Source organism: Salvia hispanica, chromosome 1 (genome assembly GCF_023119035.1).
Source record: "Salvia hispanica cultivar TCC Black 2014 chromosome 1, UniMelb_Shisp_WGS_1.0, whole genome shotgun sequence".
Classification (NCBI taxonomy): Eukaryota; Viridiplantae; Streptophyta; class Magnoliopsida; order Lamiales; family Lamiaceae; genus Salvia; species Salvia hispanica.
The window spans coordinates 51,236,327-51,261,658 of record NC_062965.1 but is presented as its reverse complement, the minus strand read 5'-3'; the positions used below and the strand labels follow the sequence as shown (position 1 = coordinate 51,261,658).

Below are 25,332 nucleotides of genomic sequence, written 5' to 3'. Positions count from 1 at the left end.
GTTCGATTCCAAGTCTTAGAAATACTCAACAAAACCTGCAAAATTCTGATTAATAGACTAATTACTAAGCAAAAGAGTAGTCAGACACATAAAAACACATTCTACAATAAGACTAAAGATATTCTCCAAAGTATAAGAGAAACACCTACAGCTTAAATCTTAATCACACCCATTTTACTTAAGAAAAAAATGAATTGAGATGGTTTGTACAAATTGGAAGAAGTAGGAAGACTAACCTGTTCACCAATTGAGAGTATGACTTGAATTTCCCATCTTAAAAAGAAGAGTAGCAACGAATTACAAAGAGAGATTCTGGTCTTAATTGCCTGGAAGAAGCAACAGCTAGCGGATTGCACTCAACTAATTCAATTGTACACAATGTGACCATTGCAGGTGACCAATTGAGCTCCTTTAATTTGTAGCAATGCCGTAGACTTAGAAGGCCAAGGCTTGGGAGAGTTCCAAGTTGAGGACTCCAGTGCACCAAATCAGTGTCATAAAGGCAAAAATCTGCATCTTTGTTCTGCTAAGTCTTAACTTCGGAAACTGTAGAAAACTTCAGTTGCACAACTTTTGAATAACATCGCTGCAAACGTCTTCCTATAGCCACAACTGCAATAGTTCATGGTGGTTGGATCAGAAAAAACAGCTACTTGGCACAAGAAAAGAAAATGTTCATCCTAGCTCAAGAAATTCAACAATCAACATATTGATGAACTTTCACTAAGGGATCTCTTTCATATATATTTACAATCTAGTGAAAGTGTGAAACCATCAACTGATTCAACATAACATAAATAGAATATAGGATATGCGCGCACATGAATATTTAATGAATCGTACATAATTATATAAACATTTATCACACATAAGCTTATATACCACCAAACATGTGAAGCTACCTCATGTTACATATCAAAATCTCATTTATAGACTAACTAGTAACAAAAAGATCACTCAACAGCCTAAAACAGACAAAGTATTACTATATAATATTATAAAAACAAATCAAAGTTTACAAAGTCAATTGTAAAAAGGGAAGCAAAGAAATGCGAGACGATTGTAGAATACATTGAATTGTACTCTTAAGAGAAGTGGCTGCACCATATGCTGCCATAACTGAGTTGAAATATGAATTATGAAAGCAGAATAGGTGATATAAGGTGTAAGACTGGGGTTAGGTAGTGGTGGTGAAACGTGAGGAGTTGGCAACGCTGGATTCTAAAGGTGTTGCAAATCAAGTGTATAAAATTGCGGGCTGCAATTATTCAACTGAAAATGGTTGTTTTGTGCCTCCACTTAGTAAAGTCAGCCTGCACATTCACCCAGTAATGAGAAAATAAGATGAGAAAATACTACTAGAATAAGAGCTTTTTATTTTAACATCTCAAATTGACATTCTTTTCATTCTCGGCCCCTTTTATCCATTCTTTGTTGCTACCTTCAAAACTTCTTTACCTTATACGATCAAGATTCATCGACATAATGCAACACCATTACATATAAAAGATACATATCGAAACACATTATGATTCTGTTACAAAATAACCTTTCTTACATCAACCATACTTTTCGAGAATCCGGCCTAACTAATCGAACTCAACTCTTACACTTATGTTCGTAAAAATCCAATTAATTCGATCCATACTTTATCCATGTTCTAGAACTCGATTTCATAGCCAAACAATATAATTAAAATCAAAATCAAAATCGGTCAAGTCTTCGACCCTTCTAAGTTCTTCACCTAGGATTCAAATTCATTTCAGTTTCCTGTTCAAATCATTTTTAAATGTATCCAATTTCACCAATATGAGCTAAATTCAAGCATCTAAAGAAGAACACCTAACTTTCCAGTCTTCAAGCTACTACCATTCCTATTAATTATTGGAAGCGATTAAATAATTACACTTATAGCCTCAAGACTCACCATAGTCAATACATACATTAATACATACATATCAAGATAGGATTTTTTTCAGTTTCAAGCTAAATGATAAAATGGGGTGAGAGCTCTACCTTAATATATGTGATAACGTTGATTGGAGCTCAAAGTTTGGAGATTGAAATGGAAAATCCCCTAAACATTAAAAAAGGGCGTCGGATGGCATGACGGTGGCGGCAGGGGTGGTTGCCGTGGTGGAGGAAAAAAACTGAAAGAGAGAGAAAATACACTTTGGCCACGTTTGGTTGACGAGAAAGTAAAGTTGGCAAGAAAAATGATTCCTGGGAAAATGAATCCCAGGAATATAATTCCTAGTAACTTTACTTTCCTATGTTTGAAAGATATCAAGATTTTAAATTTATATTTAATTTAAACACCAAACTAAAAATATACTTATTATTTTTATTTATAAAAAAGAATAATAATATAAAATTTTTTTTAATGAACTATTATTTACAAATAATAATAATTAATTTATTATATTTATTATTACAATGGGTAGTTTAAATATGGATTATCGATCATAATATAAAATAATACATATAATTATAGTTTGAAATATTATACTCATTTATTATAATAATAATAATAATAATAATAATAATAATTGTGTTATAATTATAATATTTAATAAATGAAAATTACACTATAACTTTATTGATTAATTATTAATTTATAAAAATAATAATAATTATTTATCATACGATTTATATTATATAATTAAATTTTAATTATTTAATAAATTATTAATTATTATTATTATTATGAATTATTATAAAATAAGTTATAATTATGATAATTTTAATCATAGTTATTTATTTTCTGAAATTAAGTAGTATGATTTATATTTTTAAATTATTTTTAAAACATTCTAAATAATAATAATAATAATAATAATAATAATAATAATATACTATATTGCATTATATATATAAGAATCCTAAAACTGGGAAAAAGAATAACTAAGAAAAAACTAGGATTCAGAATCCTGGAAAAGTGTACTAACTTTCCTTATTCTCGAATTCTTATTATTTTCCCAATTTAATTTAAAACTGAAACAAATACATGAATTTAAAATTTAAGGAATCTATTTACTTTCCCAGACAAGATCCTAACAACTAAACATGGCCTTTGTATATTTCTCCCTACCTTAGGCTGCAATTGGGCTCATTAAATTATGTAACTAAGTCTAATCACTTCCAACAATATTTAATGAGAGTCCATAACTTTTTCTCTACCAAATTTTGTCAAATATTTAATGAGAGCCCACAACAAATCCATCTAATAAGCAGACGGAATTTAAGGAGTAAATATTAAGTGTTAGAAAATTTTGAAAATGGCCAAAATTTAGAACATAAAGAAAAATGTCTTTAAATTGAGGATACAATTGCACACTATATCCATAATCGTTTACCTACTATTTTTGTGGAATATTTTCATCTGTATCCTTTAATTTTAGCAGAGACATAAAGAATGTGGACACTTTTTGTTATACTCTCTCCGTCCCATGTCACTTGAATTTTTCAGTTTCGGACCGTCTCAAACTATTTGCACTAATTTTATTCTAATATAAAATTATGGTATCTAATTAAGATATAAGAGTTAGTTAGTGTGTTTTCTATTAAGTGTTGTCCTATTTCACTTAAAATTCAAATTTAATTACACTAATTACTCATGTTCAAATTTACACGGTCAAAGTAAAAAGTGCAAGTAACATGAGACGAAGGGAGTAGTATTTAGAAATTCAAATAAACACCCTTAATCGAATAAATGATTCAGCCAATTTTTAGCGCTAGGCAATTTATAAATTATTACACCCCTTGGCTCGAATCTCACTATAGTAGATACGCATACATACATACCAACCAAGGGGAATTTCTTCAATATCATAACAGATCTCTAGTCTAGCTTAATGTATGTGTGAGAGGCTTTTTATATCTCTCCCAACCTTGGTTTAAAGTGAGCCCAACAGTTTTAAAAATAAATTGCCCATTAATATTAAATATGCATGATAACCCACAACTTTATTATACTCCAATGTTAAACACATAAACAAATTAATAATTGATACACACACCTTGTACAACAAGTTCAAACATGATGATGAAATAACAATAAACTAAAACAAGCAGAAATTAAGTTACAAACAACAAAAACAACCAATTACATCTACAATTTAACAAAGAAATTTGAGAAGGTATTATACTTTTTCCCATTTTGAAGAGGTATCTTTACCTCTTCATCAATGGAGAGGTATAATCATATAAGCACCATATTTACCTTCTTTTCATAAAAAATCATTCTCCAAAGGGGAAGGTATTTGAGAAGGTATTACACTTTAGGTTTTTTTAATGCTTTTTTACTATTTTTTTTTAAATGATATACCTTTCTATATAACTTTTATCCTTGGAGTTGATTGATATTTAGAAAGGTATATTGCATTTTTTGATAAGGTATAAATATGATATACCCTTTTCATTTACCTTCTCCCCTTGGAGTTGCTCTAACAACAAATCATTTGCATGCCCATAAATGCACACACCATACCGAACATCATAAATACCATAAAAGCAAAAGTAGCAATTAACTAGAAATGGAAATACAATAATTGTTAAACTAAGCTACAGAGTTTTAAGTTCAAATAAAACTTAAAATTCAGATATCTCACTTTAAAAAAAAAAAATTCTAAGGAAACTTTTTAATTCAATTAAGGACGTTTTTTTGTGTTTCTAAATAATTTACCGACGCTTTAAAAAATGTCCTTAGTGGGAGTGTGCCAAATATAATCAAGGAAGTTAATTCATTAGGGATGCTACTAAAATTGCGTCTCCAATTTATTTGGGACGCTTTTAAAATAGCGTCTCCAAATACATTTGGGACGCTTTTAAATAGCGTCTCCAATTTATTGGGGGCACTTTTAAAATAGCGCATATAAATACATTTGGGACGCTTTAAAATAGCGTCTCCAAATACATTTGGGACAAATAAGATAAAATTATACTGTTCAGATTATATTTTTGACGTTTTAATATTTAAAAGCTTAAACTGAAAACCAAACTTAGCTTGAAAATCAATAAGAGTAGAAGAGTACCGGTAAAATTGGATTGCGAAAATATCAAATTTACTCCAACCGAATTTTACTCATTTCTTACCAAAACTGACCAAAGATCATAAGGACCAAATTTAAGCAAACCATGTACACTCTCACATAACAAGTTTGATAGGTGTTGAATAGCCTACTGAAACTAGGATACCACAAAATTAGAAATTAGAAACTAGGACCACACAAGCATGATCCCGTTCAAATGGGTCAAGAGTAACTTGTTCAGCCTGTAATTTCTTTATTTCTTGGGCAAAGACAGCCTAAACCCTAAACCTCAACAGGGACTGTCGAATCTATGCAGTTAAATGTAAGTGATGAACACAGGTAACCATGGAGAGCTTAAGTGATTATAAACTGTAACCTAAAAGGTACTAAAAGGAATCAATTATACGAACCTTGATTGATATTACAAAATGGCCTCCAGCTTTTAGAAAATAGGATGCATTTACAGCCAAAATTCTAGCCTGTAAAATATGAAGATAGTCCAAAGGACCTCAAGTTGTGAAACATGCTGTGGAAGAAAACAAGTGTCCAGCATCCCAACTATAATGGCAACATAAAAACATGCCAATATTAGAAACTAGACCTCTTTCTTTGTATTCTATGGGAGAACAAAAACCTCTTCTTTCTACTCTTTCTTCCTATTTAACGTACCTAATTTTTCATATCGCCAGTGATCCTTTGGCCAGTTGGTTTTCATTTGGAGCATCTGCCTGGAGTTTAGGTTTGCTCATAGTCTTAGAAAATCCGTACCCAAGAGAGCTTCCACTGGTTTTTGAGAGCTGCATGGGGAGAAGGGTTGTGCCATGTTTACAAGATCTAAGTGACGAGATGTATAAAATATACATTTCTGGACTTTGCATACCTTTGTAAACTCTGAGAGGTGGCGTTACTCATTGATTGTGGTAACTATCTCTGACATAGGCAATTTAGCCTGAAACAATACACAACATTTGCACGAATACAGTTAAATAGCTAATGAAAATGTACAAAGCAATCGATTAGAAGCTTGATTGATTCCAATAGATGTTTATGTTGGGAAATAAACATAAGCAATCACGAATATAAAAGGAGAATGAACACAACGAATTGTTTACCCAGTTCGATACAAAGTGTATCTACGTCTGGGGGCGATGCCAAGCCAGGGATTTCACTATATAATTTCAGGATGATTTTACAATGAGGGGACACCTCTATTTATAAGCAAAATAGAGAGCCCTAATTCTAGTCAACTAGGAAACATATTCCATAAGGAAATATCTTCTATGGAATAAATCTATCACAAGGAAATATACTTCTAGGAAACAAATCCTAAATATGGTAGGAGATTAGGCTCCATAATTAACAATCTCCCACTTGGAGACTAACAACTCCTACGCCACCATATCCTCGTGATCTCATCCCTGCATCCGCTTAGCATCGCCTAACCTTCTCTTCAAGTTTCAAGGCCAATTGAAGCTATGCATAGCTTCAATTTCTCTAAGGTCACCACCTTAGTAAACATGTCTGCTGGATTCTCACTTCCAAGTATCTTCTCAAGTTGCAAGATTTTCATCTCCACTAGGTGTCGAATGTAATGATACTTCAACTCCATATGCTTTGTCCTAGAATGAAACGCTGGATTCTTTGCCAAGAAAATAGCACTCTGACTATCACTGTAGAGTCTGCTACTCTTGTTCTCCTTCCCAAGTTCATCTAAGAAACTCTGCAACCACACCATCTCCTTGCTTGCCTCCGTTGCGGCTACATATTCAGCCTCCGTAGTAGACAAAGCAACGGTCTTCTGCAACTTAGAAGTCCATGAAATAGCAGTACCACCATAAGTAAATACATACCCGGTTGTGCTTCTTCTCCCATCAAGATCATTGGACGCCAAGTCTGCATCCACATAACCTGCCAGCTCGACATTCTTGCCATTGAAACATAAGACTCTTTCTGTAGTACCTCTCAAGTATCTAAGGATCCATTTAACCGCTTTCCAATGTTGCTTGCCCGGATCACCCATGAACCGACTCACTACTCCCACTACTTGTGCAATATCAGGCCTCGTACACACCATTGCATACATAATACTGCCAATTGCTGAAGCATAAGGAAGTTTCTTCATTTCAGCACGTTCTTCTTTTGTACTCGGCGACTCCTTCTTCGACAGCTTGAAGTGACTGCCCAAAGGCACACTTGCCAATTGCTGAAGCATAAGGAACTTTCTTCATTTCAGCACGTTCTTCTTTTGTACTCGGCGACTCATTCTTCGACAGCTTGAAGTGACTGCCCAAAGGCACACTTACTGTCTTCGAATTATCCATGTTGAATCTTTCCAAAACCTTACCAATGTAAGCAGCTTGCGAAAGATACAATTTTCCTGCCGCCTTGTCACGTTCGATTCTCATGCCCAAAATTTGATTAGCCTCTCCAAGATCTTTCATGGAGAATCGTTCAGACAATTGCCTTTTCAACTTATCCATCTCCTTTGGATCACCTCCTGCGATCAACATATCATCAACATATAATAACAGGATAAGATAGCTCTTGTCAAACCTCTTGTAGTAACAACAATGGTCAGCGTAGCATCTTTTATAGCCAATCTCCATCATGAATCCATCAAACTTCTTGTACCACTGCTTGGGAGCTTGCTTTAAGCCATACAAGCTCTTCTTCAACTTGCACACAAGATTTTCCTTTCCTTTTACTACGAATCCCTCAGGCTGTGTCATGTACAACTCATCCTCCAAATCACCATGAAGGAATGCCGTCTTTACATCCATCTGATGTAACAATAGATTTTCTGCAACTACCATACTCAACACTAAACGAATAGTAGTCAGTTTCACAACAGGAGTGAAGACATCTGTATAATCAATACCGTATCGTTGCTCAAATCCCTTGACAACCAGCCTAGCCTTGTAGCGCTTGCTACCATCAGCTTCACCTTTGATTCGATAGACCCACTTGCAATGCAATGCCTTTTTCCCTTTTGGAAGTTCCACAAGCTCCCATGTGCCATTCAGGAGAAGAGAGGCAAACTCGTCATCCATGGCAATTTTCCACCTTCGTTTATCAGGGCCTTCTCCTGCCTCTGCATAACACTCAGGTTCACCACCATCAGTAAGTAACAAATAGAAATTAGAGGGCGAGTACCTATCAGGTGCACGTCGCTCTCTAGTCTGTTTAGGCAGCGGAATAATCGGTGGTGGAGTGCTTGGTTCTTCTTCAAGCACCTCTTCAGCATTCTGACTCTCCTTGCTCCCACTCGAGTTTGAGATGTCTAGCTCGACTACTTGGGGCTCAGAACTGCTGGAACTCGATGCCTCCAATCTATCCTTGTATAATACCTGTTCATTGAAAACGACATCTCTACTGCGAATAACCTTACGGTTCTGCTCATCCCAGAGTCTATAACCGAACTCATCGCCTCCATAACCAATGAACGTACACTTAATAGATTTTGCATCCAACTTACTTCTCTCAACAGAACTAACATGAGCATAAGCAACACAACCAAAGATACGTAGGTAAGATAGATTCACCTCTTTTCCTGTCCAAACCTCCTCGGGTATCCGAAACTCCAACGGAACTGATGGACCTCTGTTGATTAGGAACGCAGCTGTGTTGACTGCATCTGCCCAAAAATTCTTTGGCAATCCACTTTTCAACCTCATGCATCTTGCTCGCTCATTCAATGTTCTGTTCATGCGCTCCGCGATTCCATTCTGCTGTGGAGTTCCTTTCACAGTCTTCTCCATGCGAATTCCATTCTCTGCGCAAAACTCCTTGAACTCTGCAAGTTCATATTCTCCTCCATTATCGGATCTTAGACACTTCACCTTCAGCCCGGTTTCAGTTTCAACAAGGGCTTTCCACTTCCTGAAAGTATCAAACGCATCAGATTTACTCTTCAGAAAATAAACCCATACCTTTCGAGTGGAGTCGTCGATGAATGTCATATAATATTCAGAGCCTCCTAGGGACTTCACAGGTGCTGGTCCCCATAGATCGCTATGGACCAACTCCAACTTCTGCGTCTTCAATTTTCTGCCTCCTCTTGAGAAACTCACCCTTTTCTGTTTCCCAAACACGCAATCCTCGCATAGGCCAACTTCAACTGTTTTCAGGCCCGGCAGTAAACCTTTTGAGCACATTATCTTCATCCCTTTCTCGCTCATGTGGCCAAGACGACAATGCCACAAATCTGCATTATTTGCTTCACTTGCAAGATCAATGCATTCTTTGGAGTTAGTTGTGGTATACAACGTACCCTCCTTCTTACCTCGAGCTACTATCATAGCTCCCTTGGTAATCTTCCAATTGCTGCAGCCAAATGTTACCGTGTACCCTTCTGCATCAAGCTGCCCAATCGAAATCAAGTTTCTCTGTAATCCAGGAATGTGTCTGACTCCATTCAGTTTTATTACGGATCCATTGGATGTCACTACCTTCACGTTTCCCTTTCCCGCGATATCTAAGGGCTCGTCATCAGCCAGATATACTTTCCCTAAATCGCCAGGAACGTAGTTTTCCATTACCTCCACATTGCTGCATGAATGGAACGAAGCTCCAGAATCCAATACCCACGATTCCATCGGACTACTCACACTTAGGACCAACGCCTCGCCATCGTCATCTGACATGGTAGCGTTTGTTGTATTCTTCTCTTTCTGATCCTTATTCTTATATTTCTTCGGTGCCTCACACTGATTTCTAAAGTGCCCAAACTCATCACAATTCCAGCATTTAACTCGATCCAAATCCTTCTTGGATTGGCTCCTTCCTCTGGATTTTGATCTTCCACGATTTTGCCTTCCCTTCGATCTGCCTCTCTGTTCTGTACTCAATACTGAACCAGAAGTAGAAGATCCTGATTCTTTCCGGCGAACTTCCTCACCAATCATCAGATCTCTTACTCTGTCAACTGTCAGGTTTGTCTCTGCAGCAGTAACTGCTGTCACTGTGCCAGCCCAACTCTCAGGCAGGGACGATAGCAAAATTAGGGCACGAATTTCATCAGCGAATTTAATATCAACAGAGTTCAGTTGCGAAGTAATCATGTTGAACTCGTTGAGATGTTGTTGCACCTCCTTTCCCTCTTGCATTCTAAAATTAAACAATCGTCTAATCAGATGTACCTTGTTTGCCGTTGATGGTTTCTGATACATATCCTCCAAGATCTTCATCATCTCCTTCGTCGACTTTGCTGCAGTCGTGTGATAAGCCACCTCCTTGGACAACGATAGCCTAATCGCGCTCATCGCTTTTCTGTCCAGCAGCTCCCACTCCTCCGGTTCCATCTTTTCGGGTTTGGCTTTTAAAGGTTTCCACAGATCTTTACCGTACAGGTAATCCTCAATCTGCATCTTCCAAAATCCGAAATCAGATCCGTCGAACTTCTCTACAGCAATCTTCCCGTCGATCCCCATCGTGATTTCTTCCTCTTAAACCCTAGGCTCTAGATACCAGTTGTTGGGAAATAAACACAAGCAATCACGAATATAAAAGGAGAATGAACACAACGAATTGTTTACCCAGTTCGATACAAAGTGTATCTACGTCTGGGGGCGATGCCAAGCCAGGGATTTCACTATATAATTTCAGGATGATTTTACAATGAGGGGACACCTCTATTTATAAGCAAAATAGAGAGCCCTAATTCTAGTCAACTAGGAAACATATTCCATAAGGAAATATCTTCTATGGAATAAATCTATCACAAGGAAATATACTTCTAGGAAACAAATCCTAAATATGGTTGGAGATTAGGCTCCATAATTAACAGTTTATGCAGCTATGTGGGATCATTATTACATGGTAATAACAACTTTCCTCGGGGAATTTTTTATCCACCTCTATCTCACCAAAAACTAATGTGAAAATTTACTGAATGCAAGTTGTATTCAGCTTGCCATGCACAAGAATATCTTTAAGCACCACTATAGCTTCTGCTCTTAGTTGAGCAGGTATAGAATTCACTGCAGTGGGATATGTAAATAATCAGCATACTTTCAATGAGATCAGAGACGTTATATCCACAAATCAAGTTTATAAATATTGTCTCTACAAACAGACAATACAAAAACATGCCAATATTAGAAATCAGAAATCATTAAGCTTTTGGTACCTGCCAAAACTAATCATTGTTAAATTTCCTGAGGTAAAATACAATTTCTGAGTAACATTACCTTGAAACTTTCATCAGAAACTGATTTTCCAACAAAATCAAATAAATGCTTCGCAATTCGGTTTAAACGAACTTCATCCTGAGCTTGCTGCAGCCAGTGCACAGCGGAACCTTTCTCTCCATGCTTCCAGTAATGAACTCCAGCTATCTGTTTTCATAGACGACATATTGGTATAAGTAAACTTCACAGGCATGTATTCAAAATGAGAAGCACATAAAAAATAGTTTCATCAGTAAGGGATGAGATCCTTGTGGTAAGATGGGTAATCATTGCTTGAAACATACCTTCATCATATGGCGACTAACATAATCTATTCCATTGAGACGACAGATCTCTATGCTCTGCATAAAGAGAAAAGGTACACTGTCTAAGAACTCCAGTAATCGATGGTGAATGTTAATGTGAATTCAGGGATTTTGACAGAAACAGGCAATAGAATGTTGCAGTCCTTAAGCACCTCCGATAACACTTGATCATGCTGTACGGGCTGCTTGTACAGTAAATTCTCCAATAAACCCAAACCTTGCTTCATGCGTGAAGTCAAATATATAGGAGCGATCTAAAGGACCAGAATAAAAATTATATCAGAAATAGGGAGTAGTGGAAGAATTTTACAAGTAAAAAACTGAACCTATATCAAATATGTGAGGTCCTCAATGTCAAAAGGATAGGAGGCATCAAGAGCAATGCCAAAAAACAACTGCTGGTTCACTACTTACATTCCATGTCAAGGCATGAGATGATAGAACTTGAGCATAAATCAGTCGATGAAGCTCTTCTATGCAGATTCCTCCAATCTTAGACTGCTCCTCATGCAAAAGCATTTCTGCTTGAGCACTTCCAGCTGTCAGCAGCTCTGCAGCATGGGTTATCATCCTGTTCAAAGATAGAGATAAACCACCAGCATGTTTTAATGGAAAAACACTACTGCTTTGTCAATTGTGAACAGTTATCAAAGAGCACCAACAATTATTTGCACAATTTTACAACTGTATCAGATACGGAGTCAAAGCAGTGCGAAGAACAACCATCAGCCCAAGAAGCGGAGGCTCTGCCTCAGCTTCACCAGCCAGCGGCGATCGAAGGAAGACGGAAAAGGAATTGTGGACCGCCCAAGAGATATGGAAATTTTCTTTAATTATTGTTTCCAAGTTTAGTTTATTAGCTTACATTATTTAATTCCTTTTGAGATATTTTCTTTCCTTTTGAGTAGGACCGCTTAGTCCTATAAATAGTCCTACTTCATTCATTATGCAATAAGAAAGAATTGGAATAATTGAATTCTTCTTCTTTCGCTTAAGTTCTCTCGCAATTTTACAAATCCTCATCATCCCTCGATACTCCAAGTTCTTGCCTTGGAAGACTTGGGGGTATCAATTGGTGCTTTCATCCCGAACTCTCTATCATTGTACCCTGACCACCACCGCCATACCTGCGATCATGGAACCATCAACGTCCTCAGGGGACGGCATCGCCAGCCGTCTGGACGAGCTCTTTGAAGCCATCACGCACTTGACATCGGAGCTGGGTACAACTAACAAGGTCCTCGCCGACACACGAGCTGATCAGGTGAACCTCCGTGCGGCTGTCCGTGACTTCACCGGGACTGCCGGGAACAACAACAACAACAACAACAACAATAACAACAATCATAACAACGGCAACAACAATTTCCGCAACCGGAACCGTCAGGACAAGCCACCAGATGCCGGCCCGAGAATTCGCCTCGATCCTCCACGCTTCAATGGTGCTAATACGGAGGATTGGATCGACCATGTCGAGACATATTTCGATTACAACGAGACACCACTACAAAACGCCTTTTTTTGGTTAGAATGTGTTGAAGTGTGCCTACTGATTCAGCAAACAGGAAATATTAATTCAACTTTTGGCTGAATTAATAATAGCCGTATGATGTAGAGTAATTAGATGATGTAATCCCAACCGTCCATTGACTTGGACTAGTCAGCTGGTTTAAAAGGTGTTAGTTGTTTTACAGAAAGAGAGAGAGAGTTTTAGAATCGAGCTGAGAACCCCAAAATTTAGGGATTGTGTTTGTTCATCAAGAATCTGATTTCAATAAAAGTTCTACATTTTTCTTCGTGAATTCCTTTCTCAATCCATAGTTTTATTTGATTGTTAGCCAACAAGTGGCGCCGTCGCGTGGGAATCAATTTGTCAATCGTTGGGAGCAATCGAGGAGCTGATTCAGGGCAGATCTATGGCGGCCAGGTTAGAGGCGGAGAAATTCACAGGTAAGAACGATTTCGGACTTTGGCGCATGAAGATTCGTGCGATGCTGATTCAACAGGGGTTGGCGGACGCGCTAACTACTGGGAAGAAGGATGAAACTCAGAAAGAAGCTCTTGATGAGAAGGCTGCAGCAAAGAAGGCCGACGTTATGGCTAAAGTGCACAGCGTTGTTGTTCTATGCCTTGGAGATAAGGTACTCAGAGAGGTAGCGAAGGAAACAACGGCAGCGGGGATTCTTGAAAAACTTGAAGGTCTGTATATGGCCAAATCGCTTGCAAATAGGCTGTGGATGAAGCAGATTCGTACAGGTTCTTGGAAGAAAAGGGGATCATTGAACAACTTGAGGACTTCAATAAGGTGGTCGATGATCTCGAAAACATCGACGTCACAATGGAGGACGAAGATAAAGCCATACTTCTTTTGAATGCTTTACCAAGATCTTATGATCATCTGAAGGATGCGATTATCTATGGCAGAGAGGGCACAATCACACTGCTGGAGGTGCAGTCAGCTCTTAGGGCGAAAGAGTTGCAGAAGGGTGTGATTAAGGTCCAAGATCAAGCGCCCGAGAGCTTGAATATCAAGAAATTCAAAGGAAAGAAGAATTTCAAGAAGGCTGATTATTCAAAGAATTCAACAACCGATCAGAAGGAGACTCGATCGTGCCATTGGTGCAAGAAGCCCGGTCATTTGAAACGGGACTGCTTCGCTTGGAAAAGGAAGCAAGCTGAAGGTGCTGCACAGGGAAAGAACAACTCAGATTGTGTGCAAGAAAATGAGGTTGCTGAAGCTTTGAATGTGATGGAAGTAATCGAGTCAGTTTCCTGGATTCTAGACTCGGGATGTAGCTTCCACATGTGTCCGAATGTGGAATGGTTTGAATCCTTAACCGAGTCAGCAGGGTCCGTGGTTCTTGGAAACAACAAGGTCTGCAATATTCAAGGAATTGGAAGTGTGAGGCTGCGTTTATCTGATGGGTAGTAAAAGTCCTTAATGATGTGAGGCTTATTCCTGAAGTGAAGAGGAACCTTATATCACTGGGTCTGCTAGAACAGAAAGGGTGCTCGTTCGAATCATCTGGGGGAAGTATGAAGGTGAGAAGGGGTGCGAATGTGATGTTGACAGCAGAGAGGAAGGGCAGTTTGTACTACCTACGTGCTTCGGTTCTAAGAAGCAAAGGTGAACTACATAATGTCAGAGATAATTCCCTCAGAGTATGGCATATGAGGCTGGCACACCCAGCAGATGGCAGTGTGAAAGAATTAATCAGAAAGGAAGTAATTCCAAAGTCAGAGGATGGAAGTCTTGAGCCATGTGAAGAGTGCATATTGGCAAAATCAAAGAAATTGCCTTATCCACGAGGTAAACACACATCCACAGCCCCTTTAGATTACGCACATAGTGACTTATGGGGTCCTGCCCCAGTGAACTCTGTTGGGGGTGGGAGATACTACATGACTATTATAGATGATTTTTCTAGAAAGATTTGGTTGTATGTTTTGAGGGAAAAGTCTGAAGCATTTGCTAAATTTAGAGAATGGTGTAAGTTGACTGAAATGGAGAAGGGATGTGTGTTAAAGTGTCTGAGAACAACAGACAATGGACTTGAGTTCTTGTCCAAGGAATTTGAAAATTTTTGTGCGGAGAGAGGCATAAAAAGGCATAGGACAGTTTCCCTCAACCCACAGCAAAATGGGGTAGCAAGCAAATAGAACTATACTTGAAAGAGTTAGGTGCATGTTGTTGGCCTCTGGAATGGAGAAAAAATTCTGGGCAGAAGCTGCTGCAACTGCTGTGAAGTTGATCAATATGTGTCCATCTTCTAGCATAAATGGGGATACTCCAAACTACAGGTGGTATGGCAGATATGGGGATTATTCTCATTTAAGAACCTTTGGATGTAAAGCTTTTGCTCATTTGAAGCAAAGCAAGCTTGATGCTAGAGCTGTGAGATGTGTGATGTTAGGCTATCAATCAGGTGTTAAAGGGTATAGGCTCTGGTGTATAGAGCAAGGGAGACAAAAGGTGATGTTAACCCGAGATGTTGTGTTCATTGAGAATGAGATGCCTTTTAAGAAATCTGAAAAGGAGCTGGATACAAGCTTCAATGCTGGTGGCAACTCTGGTCCAGAAGTTGAGGTGGAGCTGGGACCAGAAATCCAGAGTGGGGATGGTGCTGAAACTGATGATGACTTGATCAGTAATGATGAAGTTCAAGGTGGAGCTGAGAGTAGTGATACCCCTGGAGGTGATACTAACAACCACAATGATCTCAGAGATTACAAGCTGGCTCGGGATAGAGTCAGAAGGAAAGATGTCAGACCCCAGCCAGGTACATGGATTCAGAAATGTTGTATTTTGCTCTGTGTGTGGCTGAGCAAATTTTCTACACTGAGCCTAGTTCATATAAAGCAGCAATGGAGTGTAGTGAAAGAGATTACTGGATGAAGGCCATGATTGATGAGATTGAGTCCCTCATCAAGAATGGAACTTGGATTTTGGTTGACAAAGTTGAAGGCAGAAAAGTGATCAGTTGTAAATGGTTGTTCAAGAGAAAGATAGAATCTGCAGATGGAGAGAAAATAAGATATAAAGCTAGGTTGGTGGCAAGGGGGTTCACTCAAGAACAGGGAGTGGATTTCAATGAAGTTTTTTCCCCAGTGGTCAAACATACTTCAATAAGAATACTGTTAGCAGTGGTTGCTAGAATGGATTGGGAGCTGGATCAACTAGATGTAAAAACCGCTTTCTTACATGGAGACTTGGAGGAAACGATATATATGCAACAGCCCGAAGGTTTTGTCAAGGTTGGGCAGGAAGGCAAAGTGTGTTTACTGAAAAAGAGTTTGTATGGACTCAAGCAAGCAAGCAGGCAATGGCATAAGAAATTTGATGATCACATATTGAGCAGTGGGTTCAAAAGGTCGAAATATGATGAATGTGTGTATATAAAGAGGAGAAATGGAGCTACTGTTGCCTACTTACTGCTATATGTCGATGATATTTTGTTGGCAGTAGCTTGCAAGAGGGAAGTACAGATAGTCAAGGATGATTTGAGATCAGTTTTTGACATGAAGGATTTGGGAAGAGCAACAAGAATATTGGGGATGAATATAGTCAGGAATAGAGAAAGGAAGCAGATATGGTTGAACCAAACTGATTACATCTCCAGAGTTATTAAGAGGTTTAAGATGCAGGACTCAAAGGTGACATCAACCCCTCTAGCCCAACACTTTAAACTTTCTGTAACACAAAGGCCTAGCACTGAGGCAGAAAGGATGGAAATGCAGTCAATACCTTATGCAAACATTGTGGGGAGCATAATGTACTCAATGATTAGTACAAGGCCAGATGTGGCTCAGGCCATGAGTGCAACAAGCCGATTCATGACAGACTTTGGCAAGGAACACTGGGCAGCATTGAAATGGATTCTCAGGTACCTAAAGGGAAGTGGAGATTATGGCATATTGTTTGATGGAGGCAAGGAATGCAGTGGGGAAGCATTGATGGGTTTTTGTGATAGTGACTATGCTGGAAATGTGGATAGTAGAAGGTCACAATCTGGATACGTATTCACAATGTATGGAGCAGCAGTCAGTTGGAAATCGAGTCTGCAAGATGTGGTAGCTTTGTCCACAACCGAGGCGAGTATATGGCTCTAACAGCTGCGGTTAAGGAAAGTTTTTGGTAGAGAGGTATGGTGGCTGATTTTGGTGTTATGCAGGAGGCTGTACCCATTGGATGTGATAATAACAGCGCCATTCATCTAGCTAAACACCAGGTATTTCATGAGAGAAGCAAGCACATCGATGTGCGGCTTCATTTTGTGAGAGAAGAGGTGGAGAAAGGGAAGGTAATTGTGTTCAAAGTTGATACTGCAGTGAACCCTGCAGATATGCTAACGAAGGCATTGCCTAAGGAGAAGTTCGACCTCTGCTGCAGACTTGTGGGCTTATGCAGAAGGAATACATGAGGTGAATCAAGCAGGCAAGGTGGAGGATTGTTGAAGTGTGCCTACTGATTCAGCAAACAGGAAATATTAATTCAACTTTTGGCTGAATTAATAATAGCCGTATGATGTAGAGTAATTAGATGATGTAATCCCAACCGTCCATTCACTTGGACTAGTCAGCTGGTTTAAAAGGTGTTAGTTGTTTTACAGAAAGAGAGAGAGAGTTTTAGAATCGAGCTGAGAACCCCAAAATTTAGGGATTGTGTTTGTTCATCAAGAATCTGATTTCAATAAAAGTTCTACATTTTTCTTCGTGAATTCCTTTCTCAATCCATAGTTTTATTTGATTGTTAGCCAACAGAATGCTCATGGACCCTCCGGCTTCAGCTTGGTTTCGCTATTACCGTGCGAACAATTGCGACTCATCGTGGGAGGACTTCCTTCAAGCGATCCGCCATCGTTTCGACCCGGATTACTATGTGGATTATGTGGGTGTCCTTTCAAACCTCAAGCAAACAACCTCTGTGCAAGACTATCAAGCTGCGTTTGAAGGCAACTTAGAGAAGATTTCTGGAACGGCGGAGTCGACTTTGATCTCGCTATTCATCGCGGGGCTCAAGCAACCGGTTCAGCGCGAGTTGAATATTCGCCGCCCAACTACTCTCTCGGCAGTCTTCGCTCTAGCTCGGGAACTGGAGGCGTGTCACCAAGCAGCTGCTCCGTCAGTTTCACACCAATCTAGAAGACAATGGGAAAACAACTACACAATGTCAGGTAATAAGCCGGTCATTCCAGCCGCAACACCAGTCAATCGGGCGACTACTTTTCCATCGCCGCATACAATACCAGTTGTTTGCGTATCACCAGCTGAGAAAGCGGATCGCCAGCGATGGGGTCTGTTTTATTTCTGTGAGGAAAAGTGGATCCCAGGGTGCAGCCGCACATTCCTTGCCTTTATGGGTGATGACGACGGTATAGCCTGCCCGGAGATTCCAATGCTACCGCTGCCACCAGACTTGATCGAGGCTACTACAATGGAACCTACGGTCATCACCACGGACGTATCTAGCATACACTCCTTGTCCGGCACGCAGAACCCGCGCTCGCTTCGGATAGTGGGGCTTATCGGTGACACTCCGTTCCAGGTCTTACTTGACGGAGGGAGTACTCATAACTTTATTCACCCATCTATTGTGGAGAAGCTATGCTTACCTTTAACAATGGTCAACCCGTTCCGTGTTTATGTCGGAAACGGTGATTCCCTCACCTACACGGCCTTCTGCCCGAAGACACCAATAGTACTCCAAGGCCATAACTTCGAGATCGATCTATATGTTTTAGCCATCCACGGCCCAGATATTGTCCTCGGCGTTCAGTGGCTGCAAACCTTGGGTGAAGTGACTCATGATTATGCAAATCTTACTGTCACATTTTATTGGAGAGATCAGTTGGTCCGACTCACAGCCGCGGATGCACGTCCGCGACCAATTTCGTTCAACGCCTTGACGGCGCTAATAGCAGAAGATAACGACGTTGAATTATTCGAGCTCGTGCAGTATAAGGACCCGATCCCCGACAATAACTTGATCGCCGAACTCCCAATGGATCTTCCCCCTTCAATTCAAGAAGTGCTGCACGCGCACACACAGGTGTTTCGACTGCCGGAGGCTCTGGCCCTGTCTCGCCCATGGGATCATAGGATCAGGCTTCCACAGTCAACAAAGCCTATCAATGTACGCCCGTATCGATATCCATATTTCCAGAAAACTGAAATCGAAAAACAGATTCAAGAAATGCCGAACCAAGGAATAATTCGACCAAGTGTCAGCCCTTTCTCATCCCCTGTTTTGCTCGTTCGCAAAAAGGATGGCACTTTCCGCTTCTGCATTGACTATAGGGCATTAAATGCGGCCAAAGAGCCTGGCCATTTTCCAATTCCGACGGCTGACGAGCTGTTCGAAGAACTAGGTGCAGCGCGATGCTTTTCAAAGCTGGATCTCCGGTCGGGGTACCACCAAATATGAATGCACGAGGAAGACATTTTCAAAACCGCGTTCCGCACGCACTCAGGACACTACGAGTTCTTGATGATGCCATTTGGATTGACGAATGCTCCATCCACCTTTCCAGCTGCAATGAATGCAATTTTTCGACCATTCCTCCAAAATTTCGTAATTGTGTTCTTTGATATATTAGTCTATAGTAACACTATCGTCGAGCATGTTCAACACTTGAATGAAGTACTCACTATACTTTCCTCGCATTCGTTCTTCGTGAAATTGGGAAAATGTTCGTTCTGCAAACCGACCATAGTACCTTGGCCACATCATCGGCGATGGGAATTTACAAGCGGACGACGCTAAAATCCAAGCCATGACCGACTGGCCAGTGCCCACAACGGTTAAACAATTGCGAGGATTTCTAGGCCTCACCGGGTACTACCGTCGGTTTGTAAGTCAATATGCAATGATTGCAGCCCCACTCACCGACCTGCTCAAGAAAGACAGTTTCATCTGGGGCGAGTCCGCTTCCGCAAGCTTTGAGGCTTTGAAGAAAGCAATGACTTCTGCACCGGTCCTTCGCCTTCCAAACTTCAACAAAGAATTCATCGTGGAAACAGACGCCTCCGACTTAGGTATCGGAGCAATCTTGTTACAAGAGGGGCACCCAATAGCCTTCTTTAGTAAGAAACTCGATCCCGGCTTCGCATCGCGTCAACATACCACAAGGAACTCTATGCAATCGTGGAGGCAGTTCAAAAGTGGAGGCAATATTTACTTGGCCGTGAATTTGTAATAAAAACTGATCAACGCAGCCCTCAAGGAGCTCTTGCTCCAAGTCATTCAAACCCCGGACCAACAATTCTACATTCGGAAATTGATGGGTTACAAATTTTGCATCGAATATAAAACGGGAGCGTCAAATAAAGCCGCAGATGCATTGTCACGGAGGGAGGCGGAACCAGGAGCAATATTGGCGACTCTGTTCACCGTCGTTTCTCAGCCAATTGCGAACATCTTGGCCGATATTCAGACGGAAAATAGGGAAGATGATCACCTCCGTCTTCTGCACTCCGCAGTCAAAACAGGATTCGTGCCATATTTCAGTACATGATGGCCTCCTATACTATAAACGGAGAATATACATCAGCCCGATTTCTCCGCTCCGTGCTAGATTATTGGAGGAATTTCACGGTTCCCCACTGGCAGGACATCAAGGCATTGATCGTACATTTCATAAGCTTGTTGCAGTTTTTTACTGGCCAAATATGCGACGAGATGTACGCGCCTTTGTGGGTGCCTGTCTTGCATGTCAAGTAACAAAGTACTCAACCCAGAAACCGGGTGGCTTGATCCAACTACTGCCCTTACCGAGCCAAGTATGGGATGCCGCACGTTAGACTTCATTACGGGTTTGCCGCAGTCCCAAGGGATCACCGTCATTATGGTTGTGGTTGACCGTTTATCAAAATATGCCCACTTTGGACCGCTACCCACCGGATTTGATGCTATGCGTGCAGCCAAGTTATTCACGGAAATTGTGGCCAAACACCATGGGTTCCCGAAGTTTCTACTCACTGATCGGGATCCGATCTTTATGAGCCAATTCTGGATCGACTTTATGCACCTAAGTGGTACTACTCTTCAACATACAACAACCTATCACCCGCAGACGGACGGGCAAACTGAAGTGATGAACCGAACATTGGAGCAATACCTGCACTCCTTTACATTTGACCGGCCTAATCGGTGGGCGACACTCCTCCCTTGGGCTGAATTAGCCATTAATTGCAGTGTACATGAGGGGCTCCGAGTTTCCCCTTTTCAGGCTTTATACGGTCGGGAACCACCTTTGTTGTTTCCCACCCTTTCGGTCCAAGCCAAGCATCCGGATGTAATAGCTACGTTGGAGGAAAGAGCAGCTGTCTTACAGGAACTAAAGGAAAATCTTCTGAAGATGCAGCGACGAATGAGCTCTCAGGCAAACAAGCATCGACGCGACGTGGAGTTTCAGGAAGGCGATATGGTGTTACTCTAACTTCAACCATATCGCCAACACTCAATAGCACGTCCAACGTCGGCGAAATTAGCTCAAAGATACTATGGTCCGTTCCGCGTTGCCAAAAAGATAGGAAAAGTCGCGTATATGCTCGACCTGCCGCCTGACACTCGGATTCACAATGTGTTCCATGTGAGCCTCCTTAGGCCGTTTGTCGCAGGAACCTCCCCACCTACGAGTGCGACGTTGCCGCGAGACGCAATGGGGAATCGAAAGTGGTGATACCTGTTACAGCGACCGAAAGTCGCACTGTTCTGGTCAACAACACTCCGCAAGAACAATGGAAACTACGTTGGACAAATGATGAAAACGATGAAGGGACGTGGGAGCCGAGGGATCATGTTCAACAACATTTTCCTGACGTCCGCCTTGAGGACAAGGCTGCTGCTAACAGGGGGGAGTTGATACGGAGTCAAAGCAGTGCGAAGAACAACCATCAGCCCAAGAAGCGGAGGCTCTGCCTCAGCTTCACCAGCCAGCGGCGATCGAAGGAAGACGGACAAGGAATTGTGGACCGCCCAAGAGATATGGAAATTTTCTTTAATTATTGTTTCCAAGTTTAGTTTATTAGCTTACATTATTTAATTCCTTTTGAGATATTTTCTTTCCTTTTGAGTAGGACCGCTTAGTCCTATAAATAGTCCTACTTCATTCATTATGCAATAAGAAATAATTGGAATAATTGAATTCTTCTTCTTTCGCTTAAGTTCTCTCGCAATTTTACAAATCCTCAACATCCCTCGATACTCCAAGTTCTTGCCTCGGAAGACTTGGGGGTATCAGTATCACATAAAAATAGCTGAACTACAGCTCTGTGCACAAACCAAGAAATGAAGAATAGAACAGCATCTCTTACCAGGGGCCAAATGATCTTGAGCATTCGGTGAGAACAACCTGAAACATCAATGATCACTCAAAGGCTGGCTGAATGAGGCAAAAAAATATAGGCTATTCTAGGACCAAAAATTAAGACATTACCTCTGTATTTTCTTCAAGAATCCTAATTACGAGTCCCATCAACTTATGTCAGAGTCCCATCAACTTATGTCGATTGGTAATTGGTTTTAAATGCATGCATTTCTGGGCTAGGGTATCCATACTTTCTACACCCTGCAACAGAACAATTATTTATAATACGGATGTTAAATGGATTAATGGAGATCAAAATTACACTTCAACTTCATTTTCCACAATCTAGATAGGCAACTACACCGAGCAAATAAGAAACATTAAGCTCATCAAACTTACAACAGTGAAAGGCCTAATGTACAAAAGGTGAGAAATGTAAAGCTCTATCCAGTGAAATGTTGCGTTGGAGATAACATTAGCATTTCCCAGCATTATCTGAATCATGTTTTTAAGTCCATCTCTGGTCTGTTTATGATCACACTGAAGCCAGTAAGGATGGCAGTCCAGTTTAGTGATTTGAGTTCTCCACTTCTCCCATGCCTGACAAATGAGATGTATAAAGAATAGTACAATTTGATGTTCAGGTACTAATTCTCAAGTATATATATTACTTTCATAAACTCAGGTTTGGTGTTGTAGCATTCTCCTAATTTTTCATCTGATATATGAGGACACAATTGTGGCATCTGTGATATAAGAACAACAACTGCTTCAACGAGTCCACTTTCAATTTGTTTCAGCATTGCGCAAAAGATCCAGATGTTATTCGTGTATAAGGTTGGTGAATAAATCAACACATCTGCGCAAAACTTATTACTTTGAATTTCCAGATTAGTTTCTTATACAGAATAGAGATTTTAGTCAGACTTACCTCTCGAGTTCCAAGCTGGTCCAACTGGTAAGATCCATGCAACCGCAACATTTTTACCTGCAAATGTTTAGCATGAGAAGCAGCACGCACCTATAAAGTATTCAACTTTTACATGGAAGGGACTTGTTCGATTTATATAAACTCACAACAATGTCTAGCCAGCCAATGCTTAAAGAAGACGACATAATTTCCCAATACTCTGGATCATTCTCAACTTCCCAATACTCCACGATATCAAGTGGCCTTTGAAGCTGCAGGTATGGTACAAGTGTAGTGTGTGTTGTAATATTCAAACAAGGAAATAGCAGGTTCCCTAGATCCAGCAAGTCCTCAAGATCACTTGGTCTAGGAACTCGTGGTCATGCGGAATCCCGGTCGTCGGACACACAAGTACTACCCCTTCTTCAAAAAAAAAAACCCTCAACCACTTTACTAAACCTAGTATAGGGAAGTAGGGATCGATCCCACAGAGAAAGATGCGTAAGACTCGTAATCAAGGATTTGGGAGTATTTTTGGTGTTGGCTGCTGCCACACATTTTCTTGGGTTGAGGAAAATTAAAATTAACTTGACTTGGGAACCTTAGAAAGAAACTTAACCTAACAGCTAGACCTAGGAGATATTTCTACGGTGGGGACCATGTCTAAAAAAAAGCAAGGTACGACTGAAAAGTGGCAGAATAACTAACTCTCGTACTAACTGACAGTGACATCGTCTTCTACAACCAAATTCGCATAAAACTTCTTAAGAAAACACATAAGCAAATCAAAAACAGGGGCTACTAACTTGAAATCAAATCTATGCATAAATAACGAAGAACTTAACAGATCTGCATACCTAGACGAAGTGAAATAGAAACCAAGAAGAAATAAAACAATTCTATCAACTACTGTTTCTTTCACACGCCAAACAACTTCAGACGCTAAATCCACTCCGTATCCAAGCGTCCGACACAAACTCCAAACAGAAGAAATTCCCCATCACGTCAGATTTTACAGATTAAAACTCCGAATACTCAATCAACCACAGATCTATCACCAAACTCCACATCAAACACCTCAATAACGAAATAAACAGAGATTGACATAGCAATTTAAGAATTACGCTAACAGCAGAGAGATCTAAGCAAAATAACTTGAAATTAAACAGATAAACAAGATCCATGAGCGATAAGCAGTTAAACATATTCAACATCAAAGTCGACTCCCAAAAGTGAAGTTCGACGGTGGAAACTAGCAAAAACAGCTGAAATTAAAAGTAATTGTATCGTCGCCCTCACTAGGACGGTGTTGCCAAGCACGAAATCTTAGAAAATACCCCCCCTATCACGATTACCCCAGAACCATTCCCAAGTGTGTGTGAAAATGTATGAGCTAAGAAGAGTGGAAAAAAACTATATGTTCTGCGTTGCATGCTCTTCTCTATATATAGGCGTTTTAGGTGGGCCCAGCGAGGTATAGATAATGACTTTGTCGCCCTCAGCCGTAGACTCCTCTGTCACGCCACTTTTCTTGTAAATTCTGCTCATTTTTACTCCTTTCTCTCGCTAGACCGTCTCCTCCCTTACTTCCTTGATCTAGCGCTTTTCTTCACACACCTGGCTTAGGAAACGTGTTAGACCCAACAAATTATAACATTTTTTTGCGCATACCGATGCATGATTTCAGCCTTATCAGCCTTCCACCTGAAATCTAACTGAGGTGAGCAATCGTAATTCAAATTTCAAGTGAAAAGCATCTTACTGACAAGAGTAATATACAATGGTGGTGAGTTGTATGCATTGAAAACAGAGTTACCTAAACAACATACTGACAAGATTCCAGACCATCTTAAACTAATTCAGAAATAACATCTGCATCTATTATATGAAGTTTTGAACCACTAATTCAGAAATAACATCTGCATCTGATATATGAAGTTTTGAACCACCTTTTCAGTGCAATTTGGATAGGAAAACTCAACTCAGGTGTCATACTAGACCATCCAAGACTACTCTTAATCCTAAAATCAAATGATTGCCACAAGATTATCTACTTTGGATATATGTATAGTGGTAATAGTTTCATGCATT

General features: G+C 40.1%; 1 pseudogene; it reads right to left on the bottom strand.

The window, feature by feature from the left end:
- Window positions 1-10,887: 10,887 nt before the first annotated feature.
- LOC125200322 lies at window positions 10,888-24,789 on the bottom strand (annotated as a pseudogene).
- Window positions 24,790-25,332: the final 543 nt, after the last annotated feature.